The 13,163-nt window shown below is 34.3% G+C and overlaps 1 protein-coding gene across 3 annotated transcripts in view; it reads left to right on the forward strand.

Moving 5' to 3' along the window:
• Window positions 1-13,163, forward strand: part of LOC148309015 (protocadherin-like wing polarity protein stan) — a 137,232-nt gene that overhangs the window by 44,834 nt on the left and 79,235 nt on the right. The window lies entirely within an intron of this gene.

A 13,163-nucleotide genomic window follows, 5' to 3' on the forward strand; every position in this document is an offset into this window, starting at 1 on the left:
ACGAAGCATCTATCGTTTATATAGGAAAGAAGATGTAAATCTGAGCATCCCTGATCATACGACCTGGTATTTGACTTTCTTACGTGATCACCGCATATACTTTTGCGACGTTCACCAATCGGCCCGTTATTGACCATTCATATTGCATTAATTTTTTTAATATGTAAGTAAATACTTATGCACTGTTGTCGGATCCCTTTGGATAATGAGTTGCTATCGAAATGCCTTGTGCCTTTTTATCGAACAAGCGCAGATCAAAGTTCAACATTCAACAATAACCTATCATTGTAATATTTAAATAAGTTTTAATGTCCTTTTTGTCGTAATATTAACTTCATCCGTATTCTGATCAGCGCGCACGACTTCCTTTCTTTTCTATATTTTCCTTAGACTCTTAGAAAACAGTTCATCATAGGTGATCATCTATGATGAACTGTTTTCTTTTTAAAACTCATCACACCCATACTTTAATTATGGTTTATGACAGAGAATATTCTTTTACACTGGTCAACACGAGCGTCTCAACAAGAGCCCGCGATGTTTCACTGGTGGATTGGAAAGTAATATAAAACTCAAATCATAATCGTATGAGAGTTGTTTAATGCAACACAGTATTTAACTAAAAAACAGCTCACACTACAAAAGTATAGACTCATTTTCCATCAGACGCCATGTAGCCAGAGGGTAGCGTTTCTTTTCTTTAAATTGGGGCTGCAACGTCCCCCCATAGTGCATCGACCTCCGAAATACAATCCACCCGTGTAATGTAATGAGATAATGAGTAATGATACTAATCCAGACGTCCTACGTAGTCCGAGCTCGTGACTCACTTCTAGTGCCGCCTCCTGGCAGTACGACACGAACCCTCTAATTTCCCTACAATTTTTCAGTTCCTAGAAATCCAGTACTAACGATAATGATCCCGCACTTATTATTCAGCACTCTTATACATTACACTGTACTAAACTCTTATTTATTTGTACGTGTTAAACTTGCCAAATTGTATATCATTTAGATTTGTGGACATCGCGTGTTGTCCGTTTTTTCACCAGTTAAACTATCGCTGTTTAGTCATTATTTTTGCTAATGTAGGATTAATCGAGTTTTTTTAATAATCGAATGATCATTAATTAGTTTTTAACTTATTCGGTTATTGCTATGATCAACGATTAGTAGAATAATTTACAAACCGTTTTGGATGAATAGTCCAGTGTATGAATGAATGTATTTGTTAAAGAAATGGTGCTTTTATACTCTGAATTAAATTTTTATACTTACGTTTAAAGTTTGATTTTGATTTTACAGTTTTCCTTAATAATTTTTATTTTTTTACCGTTTGTCTTATTTTTCCACCAATTTTTTATTAGTAAGGAATAAAGGTATGTTGGTAACATATTGGTGACGACAACAACAAAGCCACAATCGTGGGCATACCCGCAAAGTCTGGCAAGCGGATCTAGATTTATCTCTTCTAGAAACCAGTCACTCACTTAGGGCTACCTAGTAATACTTACTTTTAATAATCCAAAGTTTAAGTACTAACGAGATATTATTGATCACATCTTCATCCCCACCTTAGTAAGTACATAACATTATTCAAATTAGTTTATTTTTATGGGGCCAAAAAATACTGTTGAAGCCAAAGATTTGCTTGATAAGCGTTATAGAGACTCTGTACCAAAGAAATTAATTCTTATTAACCAGTTAATAAGAGTTGATTTCCTTCCTGATTAAAGTCGGGAGTAGTTCCGGAAAATAGAATTGATTTGGAATATCATCGATTCGATCATTCTTCAATTCTTCAAACCCTTATCCGCACCCCAATGGTGCATAGGGTACGACATCATATAATCGTAGTGTTATCTTAATCGTTTACACACGAAGGAAAGGTGATAGGCCCTCCGCTTCAGGTACCAGTCCAGGGTAATATTGAATAAATATTACATAGAGTGAAAAAATCACTTATGTTTATTCAACACCCATCTGGGAATCACACCCGGGACCTCCAGAACGGTAGCCGAGCGTGCTGACCTGATCGATTTGATCATAGTTAAGGCAATTCATTAAAGTACCGTTTTGTTCCGAGTAATATGGAAAATGTATCAAATAGAGAAATGTGAGGGGTGTGTGTTGCCTTCTGTAGACATTTTGCTTTCTCCCCTTCGCTATCCACGATGTTTGCATACGATCGTGGAGGTATGGTATTATGTTGACTCTGTACGGACCATATCTGGTGAGCGAGCACCTATTGATATAAAAACATTTCCCTCCCCTCAGCAGAAAGCCATGAATCTCCATTTCAGTCTTATTAATGCTGAAATATGGATTTCGTTCATTGCACTCCGCGTAATTGTGCGTTAGGGTAAATGAAGCGCGCTTTAAAAGCTAAAGTTTCCCCGGTTATTCATAAAAAATGGGAGTTTAATGTACATTTTATAGCGGAATTGTACCATAGATGTATGGTATGTTAGATGGGAAGCCATTATAATGATTCGTATTTTTATGTGCATACTGTATATAACTATCTGCAGGGCGAGTTTAAAGTGGACTTTTGATGGTACGCGTTTTGTTATCAGTTATGAAAAATAATCTGAAAACTTCTTAATGAATTTTTGCGGTAGCAAAAAATTATTTTATCTACACGTATGAAATATTTATTTTTATTTGGTTGAATTATTACATTTTATCAATTATTTACTTATATTATTGTAAATCTTCTAACCCTTATCCACACCCAATGGTGCATAGGGCACTGCATCGTATTAACGTAGTGTTATCACGATCGTTACTTACATGAAGGCAAGGTGATCACTCCTGCGCTCCAGGGACCTGTCCAGTCAATATTTATTGTAATTTTTCTATAATTTTACTCTCAAAACACTTATTAATCCGAACGACCCGCTGCACCACTTACATTCGGATTAGCGAGCTGGCACTGTATATCTATAAGTTACCTTATGTTACAACCCTAGTTTTAGCCTTGCTAGACTTTTAATAATTCCCAAATCAACATATTCCAATTAAAATTTTATAGTATACTTTTTTTACCTCAGATAAAAAGAGATACAAAGGACTAAAATGGCTAACATTGTAATGGCAAAATAAGGCGAACTGATTTCATACCCATAAAGAAATATAAAAAATAGGTAGGTATCTACCCTTTTCTCCCCTCTGGCGCTCTCCGGGAATTTAAACTTTTTTATATTCCTCAAACAGGGAATCTATTATATTATAATATTTTATTGACTGAATACCAATCGACTTGGAATATTAGGCACCAACTCACATAAGTACTTATATATTTAATAGGTACTATTTGCGATATAAACGTTAAAAAAGGGAAGTAATTTGACTTCGTAGTATAGCGTGCAGCATGCGAAAATATTGCTGAATTTATTTTTAATCATATTATACTTATTCATATTTTATTATTATTAGTCCGCCTCCGTAGTGTAATGGTCAGCACGCTCGGCTACGGTTCTGGAGGTCCCGGGCTCGATTCCCAAGGGGGGTAAAATAAATATAAGTGATTTTTTCACTGTCATATTTATTCAATATTACCCTGGACTGGTACCTGAAGCGGAGGGCTGATCACCTTTCCTTCATGTGTAAACCATCAAGATGACACTGCGTTTATATGACGCAGTGCCCTATGCACCATTGGGGTGCGGATAAGGGTTTTATTATTATTATTTATTATTATTAATGAGTAAGTCGATTTAATCTGTAATTAGCGTCTAACATTTTTATTTTATTTAATCCTTTCAAACACTGGATTTCAACCCCTAAAGACGATACACATATCTCCTAATATGTAATAATAAGTGTGTAAAAGAATCGTCATGTACGGTCAACAGGTTGAATGCTATTTACCTCACAGAGCTCTCTACAGATATCAGTTTCAACTAGGGTACGACTGTTACAATGATGCAAGTAATGAATTTTCAATAATGGGCAGAATGGTGAGCGTAACACTGTCTATAAAGTAACCACTTAAGCCAGCCAAAACCAAGTTAACGTACATATTCCCCCCGGATAAAAGAAACCTAGTTTCTACTTGTATATTAAAATCATTTTGTGGTATTCATTTGTCTTCTTTCTCTCTTTCAATTTATATTTTTGTAAAATGTTAGACCGTAACAATTTCATTTTAATATTCATTTTACCTGATGATGGAATGATTATTCCGAAACCGGTATTGCACAAAGTGAACGATGCATGATACGGAGAGTGTTAGCTTAGTTTCTGTTTGAAACACCTAATATTAACCTTTTATTATTACAATAAAAAAATACAAAATATACTATTTTTTATTCTTTAAGTTCTTCTAACTATGGTAAGAAAAACGTTGGAGATAAGACGGCGAACGAAATCTCACGGGAAATCATAATAATGAATACCTTATATCGGTAGTTCTGTATCATCAACCTTATTCTTTCTCGTTCAGATCTTATAAGATTAACATTTTACATGGATTACTCATTACTCATACATGGAAAGCGCTTAATTCCAACGCTGGGTTGATCATTCACCCAAAGAACTAATAACTTTCTTTCTACACAGAATCATACTTCAACTAGTCCCTCGCTATTTTTAACTTCCCGAAGACCCGTTTCGATTTGTATTGAAAAGTCCGTTGCTCGCGTTCGTAAAACTGCTGCATAAACCAGTTTCTGATTTCTCACACTCCGATTCAAGTCCACGACGTAAAATATGCCATAAAAATCCATCGGAATAGATTGCGTAAGGTATAAAATCGCGTAAATTAGATACGTGAATTGGTAAGGAAAGCACCTGTGTTGCCTTGAGGAAGGACAACTTCCATTGGCTTAGACCGAGTTCAACTTTAATGTGTAACATTGAGAATATAGCGGAGGAGCTTTGGGACTGAAGAGGTATATTCCTTTAATTGGTTTCAATACGTAGGTACTTTGTATATATATGTATATGTACATGTCGCTCATTCCTTTCAAGAACGTCATAAATAAAAAAAACTAGATTTTACAGGAGAACGTTTTTAATGTTTGAAAATATAATACAATGTATTAAAAATAAATATCAAGACACTTATTGAACTTTTTACTGTGCAACAGATCTTTTTAGGTAAAACCTGAATGTATTTTCTCCATTTGCAGAATATTTAGTATATTAAAAAAAAATCAAACAATACCTTTTCTTCAAAATGCAAAAACAACACTTTCTGCACTGTAGGGGGTAAATATTAAGTTACAAATATGCCTCTTTTGCTGGGATATAGTACATTTTCTGGGCATTCCGAAAACATGTACAACTGAATATTGACGATTTTTGATTTATGACGTTCTTGAAAGGAGTGAGCGATATGTATTTGTATTGAGAGTAGGAATACGAACAACTCCCTATAATTACATTTCCAACATTTTCTCAGCAATTATCTTACCAACGTTTGCGGTTCAACAAGTTTCTACTTACTGTTTATAAATTATTCAAATAAACCTTGCTTTTATCAATAATAAATAAAAATGCCTCAATACGATTATAACTTTATGTTTAAAATTTATTTTTGAATATTTTTTATATATTTTTACCTTCTTATTTGTATCAAATTATAAGTACCCTGCTTAAAATGCAGTTCATCGGGACTTCCTGCTTTTTGGCCCTGTAATTTTATATACATATGTATTGTGTATCGTGAATAAATAAACAATAAAGAAAAAAAATAAACGTCTAAATTTGATCATATTTTAGTGTACCTATTTTTTTAGAATGCTAATCTTATCACTTTAACCAGTCGAAGACAGGTCCCTAGCCCTGTAAACCAGACTCTCATATTACCATCTTAAGAACTTTTTCTATTTGAAATTATCGAAAATACTTAAATTTTCATGATTTGTGTAATTTGTACAAGCATTAATATTTAATGCAGTTGTAAGTGTGTGAATAGTGCTACGGTAATTAATGACTTGTAATATGCTGGTGTATTGATTGTCCTGACGAAGAGACGGGTGCGTTTTGAAACCGGTAGACAAAAATCTCGGGGAGTGGTTATATACTAACATTTTTGTATGAAAAATGTTCAAAATCCTCCGACTTAACTCAGCAAAAGTTTCACCCTTGTGTTTTGAAAATATTTATTTAAGTAATACAATAATGTTTTTAAAGTACATATCCTATATACGAACACATATTATATGGTAAGTAACACGAGATGCTTCCAGTATATTCTGCTGCCAGAAAGGGGTTGCCCACACTTTATGAGGCTTAACCGCGACAATAAAGAAGGTTCTGCCTTGTAATACTGTATAGGGGTGCAAATTAAAAACTGCTCTTCTATTGTTGTACCTACTTGCTCGCATATTCACGCGTTTATAATTACAAACCGTAATAATGTCTATCATACTATGTATTGTTACTTGTAAAAGCTTTTTGTGACGTGTAAGTCGCAACTTAATTATCTTAAAACACCGTTTTCATATTAAAAAAATAAGTTTTTCTTCGAAATAATTATTGGTTTTGTAAAGAAAAGAGACATCGAAAGGTAAGGAGTTTTAAAAAATACATCAAAATATTTTTTCAGTAATATCCAAATTACACTCTTTAAAACAAATCGGGCGTGGACAGACGTGTTACCCTTTCGGCGGTTGGCAGGCGGATGAGTTCTATCTTTGCGAATATCCCCTTAAGGTGTAACGTTTATTTATAGGATGTTATAAATATGTTATACCATATATTCTCGTGCACATTTACCGGAAGTAATAAGCAACATCAAACTACATTATAAATACCATAAATACATACATGCAGCAGGATATCCGTGCTTTCTCTGTATTGGGAAAATATATAACATACATGCACTTAAGTCATAATAACTTCCTTTATTTTCAACATTTTGAGTGTGTCCAAATACTTGTTCACAAATCTGGATTATTTCTTTTTAATCTCAACAAAGATGAAGAAGAATATGGAAGTCTGGGCATTTACGGAACTTACGACAGTCATACTCTAGTACCAGCTTACCTTACTACCTACCTCTACTGCCTACCCTAATTAATTATCTGTGCATGCCACATAGGCTCTATTACGTAGAAATTTATAGCAGGTCCACCGCCTGTAACTCGTAATGTATATAACAGCCTAATAGCTAAAGTTTTTATGAAATTTTTCGTTATGTCGAAAGTAACCTAATAAATTACCATAAAACTCAATATCATCAAATCACTCCTTGAACCTCATAAAAGGTGCTATGTACAATACCTAGCGTTGTCTGAGTTTGAACACTCGCGCGGGTGCTTTGTTTGCATATGGGATGGTCAAACATACGACTTGTTCTACATAGTTTTACCGTCTGCAGACAAGGTAACTTATGAAAATATAGTGACAGGTGGGACATGCATGCTACTATAACCAACGCGCGCATTTTTATACCGCACGAACAATCCAATCTGACCAGTAAAGCGCGTACGTCTAAAGGCACCTAATAAAATGACACGATTCGAATTATTTAACTATTGATAATAATATGCGAGTACCTAGAATTTAGTTAATTCCTCTCTACGATAGAGGCGAATTTCTTATAATACATTGCTGAAAAATACAATGAATTCCTCTTAATGTGAAATTTTTACTAGTTTCGAAATATGGTTTTGGTTAATTTTGTAAATAAAATGAAATTATTTGAAACAAATAAATCTGTGTATATATTATCCAAATTTCATTGTTACATTTAAGGTAACTTTAATTTTCATGTCCACATTTTAATATGATTAAATTAAAGTAGATCGAATAATTTATTTTATATTTTCCTTAATTTTAGTTAATTATTGTTGTTGTTTAAACACTCGCAAGAACATAAAAAAATAAAATAAATAAATATGTGAGATCGAAGATGTCATGAGGTCGGGAAGGCAACGAATAATACAATGGTACGCGCATGCGAGGAGAATGGAACCATCCAGACTCCCCCACCTTACACTGCACGGCCAACCCAAATAGATGGATTGATAGCTGGAAATCGAAATCGTAGTAATCTATAAGGCCTACACCAAGAAGATGAAAGAAAAAAAATACTTTAGCTGCAAGTAAAAATTCTTGATTTTTGTGTCTTTGAGGTTTCCCATTGACCCCTCGGCTGTGTGTGCCAGGGTCTCGGGTCGGGAGCCGCGAGCACTGAACTGTGCCCGAAGAGCTGCCTCGCTCGGCTGGATGGGAATCTCTTCACGGTCCTCGCTTCCGACTCGTGCAGGCAGTCCGCGGACACGGTGTACCAATGTGTGATCCACTATTCCGACACTACATGTTACTCTTGAAAACGTCCCGACACTTTCTTCTGCCTCTCCATTTGCTCGCGTACTCGATGTACGTTACTCGATGTCTCCATTTAAAGGTCGCTCTCGATGTAGTAACACACGTACATTTACTACTAACGCGTTTAAATTAAAATATTTTAATAATTATAGCGTATCGTGTGAAATGGGAAATTAATCACCTCTTTTTCTGCTTCGAGGAGTTTCACACGATATTTTATAGTTTACGAGGATTGATGAAACCTTTCATGAATTCTATTAAAATTTGTAGGAACGTATTATCAATAATGTACGAATGTATGGTCACGTTACATAAACTAATTGAACACAATTGAGGTGTTTATGTATCATACACATATTATTCAAAAAAAGAGAAATATTCGTATTTTTTATTAATTACAGAAATACTTCACTTTCATACTATTTCTGTGAGCCTGAGCGGCTCATTATTAAAAATATGTACGTATCAAATTGTAGTAGAGTGGGTTTGAACCACAATTTTTGATGTTTGAAATTGAGAAATATTTTTATTATTACTAAACCAACTTGATATTGTTTATATGGTAGGTAAACATAAAAAAATACATAATTTGATATGGCTTATCAAAAAAGGAAAATATGTATTGTACTTTTTGGCATTGCCATGTGAATTGTATTCAGCAATGTTCAGTTCTAAATGTACCTTCTCGTCTTTGTTTAGAGTCTAGACTGTCTAAATTCTAGGTCTAGAGCATCACCACACGCGACACATTACACTAGAATGCAGTACTTAATACGTTTTTCTTACACACTCGCGTATCTCACAAGCCTCTTTGCGTCTACTTAATAACTTAACCGGTGCATTATTTCTCACGCTCCATTACTTTATTGGTTTGTTTTGCTACCGGCGCGGTACCTACCGCCGTTACTAGGTACCCACGTACACGTACAGTAAGCCCCGTATAGCCGAGTACCTGAAGCAAGGTGGCGGGAAGGCTGCTTCTCTCCCTCAGGAGGAATTTTATGATCCCTCCTCGTTTTAGTGCCGGAGCCCAGACGCGCTGGGGATATTGCCCAACATTATGCGGAGAACCATTCCAGAAAGGTTTGTTTCGTCTATCAAAACCTCCTGTTTTCAAAAAGATCTTTTTACAAAGCTCCGTATATATAAAATGCATTTTGTACGATATTTTCCGAGAGCTAACATCTTGAAGCAAACGTGAACTCGGGCACTTACTTAAAAATGTCTTATATAATATATTACCGCCCAAAAAAAGGGGTATTAAATTTCTTACAAATTTTACTACGTGCCTTTATTTTGAACGTATGGTTTTCTTTGTTGTGTGTTTTCAGGTTGGGGATATGGACGTTAGCCGGCGGAATTTCCCGTAATAAACTCTGTAAAGGGAAAAACCAGGGTACACTCCGCGGAAACTTCGTATCAAAATATACAATTTTGTAAAAAGTCGTTTTTGTCGGCAGTCGGACGGTTGATTCGTAGTTCGGTCGAGTTGCTCGTCTCTTGGACGAGTGCCCGAGAAGGAATTAATTCCGCAGGTCTCGGCGACAGGCCTCCCTAGTAGCTCTCCGCCCCCTAGTAGCCCTCCGCCCCCTAGTGGCCCTCCGCCCCCCCAGTAGGCCGAGTAACATCTGCGAGGGGCTGGACCCGTTCGCCATTCATTAGATGCTAAATTTCTCTCTTATTAGGGACAAATTTAAATTTGGCTTAATAATTTATACCCAGTACATTTTTGTGGTAGGAAAACAACGACAGATCCTTTTTTTCAATTCTTTAAAATTATGTTGCTTAAGCTATTGAGCTAATGAGCTATTCTGAATCACGTTTGATTTTTGATATTTTTTCAATGTCGATTGGAAATATTTTAAGTGTTGAGAGATTCACTCGTACTAATTGTATTGTTATATTGTAAACCTACGTACATTTGTGATTTGTGCGCGTTCGGATAAATGAATGACAACTTCAGTCTGCAATATATGATGCGTGGGAATACAAAATTAACGTATAATTTATATGTTCACATACGTCTTTTGTTTAAGTTTTATTTTCTCCGCGATCTTCCTACGAAATTACTATTCCAAACGTACTTTATTTCATGTGAGAACTAATTTAGTATATTGAAGTAATTCATACCAAATATCAACGATATATATATATAATATTTTGACATGTTGCAATTGACTTAAATACGTATAGTACTGGTAGAGTGAAACCTCGAGTAACGGACGCCTCTGCTAACGAACTACTGTATTCGGGTTACGAACAGAGTTCTGTATTACGAACGGGGAGTTATTTGGCAGGCGTATATGTCGCGGAGATCATTGCGAAAGCTCTGAAATCGACTCAATAAACAAAGGAAATGGAAATTCAACGGTTATATGCAATATGTAGTTAGATGTACTTTGATTTTGTTTATAAAATAATTGTATAACGATTTACTGACATAACTTCATCTACGAATTAAACTAACCTTAGTGATCTTACAAGTTTTATCGTTATGTATAGGATTTTTACTATAAAGTTACAGTTTTATCATTTTCTGTGGCTCTGAAACAGATAAATCCAGATTACATTAATTTTTGTGAAATTTATTTTTACATTATGAAATAGTTTCGGGTAACGAATAATTCAGGTAACAAGCAGTTGCGCGGAACGAATAAAGTTTCTAGTCCGAGGTTACACCGTACATATTACATTATAAATTCGCGTGCTTTCACAAATGAAATTAACTTCTGCCATTATAGTCGTAACTTAGCGCAAACCCGTAACAGAATATTGAATAGAGAAACTCAGGGGGTTTGAAACGTTCGTTTGGCTGCCTTCAGCTCATAGCCTGTTGGATTAATAAGGAAGGTGGGGAATAGGAGTTTCAATCAATGACAAAAGCTTTAACTAATTAAAGCCGTAAGCCGATTTCGCTTGGGCAGAGTTCAAACCGCTTCTAAAATGGAGCTTTCAGTCGTCAGAATTCACTGATTTTATTATTTTTAATAATTTATGCATAAAAAAATATAATTACATATTTAAAAAAACAATGATAATGAGATTGATAACTCAATTACCAAACTAGAAAAAAAATCATATTCGCAAAATAGTTGTGAAATATGGTTAAATGAAGAATGAAAGTACCTTATTGGAAAATATATTGAAATACATAAAAAAAATGAAATTCATGTTTTCAGGCGGCTCAAGTATGTGAATATAATCCAGGATTCGGACCTTGCATAAAAAATATAAGGTCTCCGCTTAATAAAAGCTTTCCCCATTCCAACATAGATGGCTCTTGTGAACTCACACGATTGATCAATATATCTTCCCAAAATTTGAGTAGTGTAATTGTCAATCATAGATAAAATTGGTGAATGTTGAACGTGTGTATAGTGATCACTTAACTAGCCTATGACAAGTTGTAAAATCTGTAAATGTCCAGACCGCCATATCCTTCTTCATCTATGTTGAGATGTCATATATATATGGTAGAAAAGAAAAAAGTATTTTTTTCTGGCTTCAACAAAAATTAATGATAAAACACGTTTTCTTGGTAATCCGACTGAAAAAAAAAACAATTTTAAAATAAAACATAGAGTAAATTTTACCATTAAATTATGTGCTTTTGATTCAAAATCGTAATTCATATATTTTCACCGATAATTTATTACCTCTGAAATATCAAACCTTTACCAAGTTTTATTTGAGTCTACAGAAATTCTACTTTACGTACCGTGGTTTGCCGGTATTAAAAAATATTACCACATCGTTCAAGCTGTAATGTAAGACAGGAAGTTAGGAGTTATAAGAAAGGCGCAAATGGAGCTTTCGTCGGTAGGTCTGTACGTTTTTGTGGACAAAATGAGTATCAGGTTCACGTCCAATATCAAGTAACCAAGCCCTTCATTATATTAAACCCTTCTTATTTACATTCGTCTCTGTAGAGCTTCCGTGTCAACATAAACGCACTTTCGCTCGTCATTTAAGAACGCTTATTTACTTCGTAGAAAAGTAGGAGTCTCATGCATTCGCTCGCTTGGACCTATGTTTACACTGTCAACTAGTAACTATGTACTTAGTTACTCTATTGAGAGTGCATAGGCAACTGCGTGAAAATAGTTATATTTTGACGGCTAGTTACGCGTATATAATATGGATATTGAAAATTAATTCTTTAAAATTATTGGAAACTTGCTATAACACTCTTGTTAGGGTGAAAAACTATAAAGGAAGAAGATTAAATGAATATTAACTAACTAACTAACTGAATATGAACTAAAAATTCACTGATATTTATGTTGACTAAACCCGGGACCTCCAATACGGTAGCCAAATGTGCTAACAACTGTTGGATAACAATATTTACTAATAAAAGTACCGCGATTACGAAGTGTGATAAAATATTGAAACAAGTTAATATATCGATAAAATTTAGGAAGTGTGTTGAGATGGTTTAGGCATGTGAATCGAATTTTATTTTATTTTTTAAATATTTTCACATCATTTTATAATTTTTTTAAAAAATACTAACAATTTTGTATTTTTTTTTTATTTGTATACATTTATTTAAATCACACTTTATACATTTATACATATAAACTTTTTTTTTTCGCAGAGTCTCACCAAGCCACTTTGTGTGTCTTGACGTTGGAGTTCTTTTTTAATACATTTTTTATTGTTTTTAACGATTTTAACCTAATATAGACACAAAAAGAGAAAAAATTAAGAATACGAACATTTTACAATTTTTGTAAAATTAACTCTTGATCATTTACCCATTCCTTTATTTTGCCTTTGTTCCATATTTTATTTTGACCTCTAACATCGACTCCCATATTTATTGTTAATTCTTGGGACTATCAAACCTTCGTCGTGTGTAAATCGTGTATCATGGT

Source organism: Brachycentrus maculatus, unplaced genomic scaffold (assembly GCF_059751285.1).
Source record: "Brachycentrus maculatus isolate JH-2025_06_01 unplaced genomic scaffold, ASM5975128v1 h1tg000142l, whole genome shotgun sequence".
NCBI classification, from domain to species: Eukaryota; Metazoa; Arthropoda; class Insecta; order Trichoptera; family Brachycentridae; genus Brachycentrus; species Brachycentrus maculatus.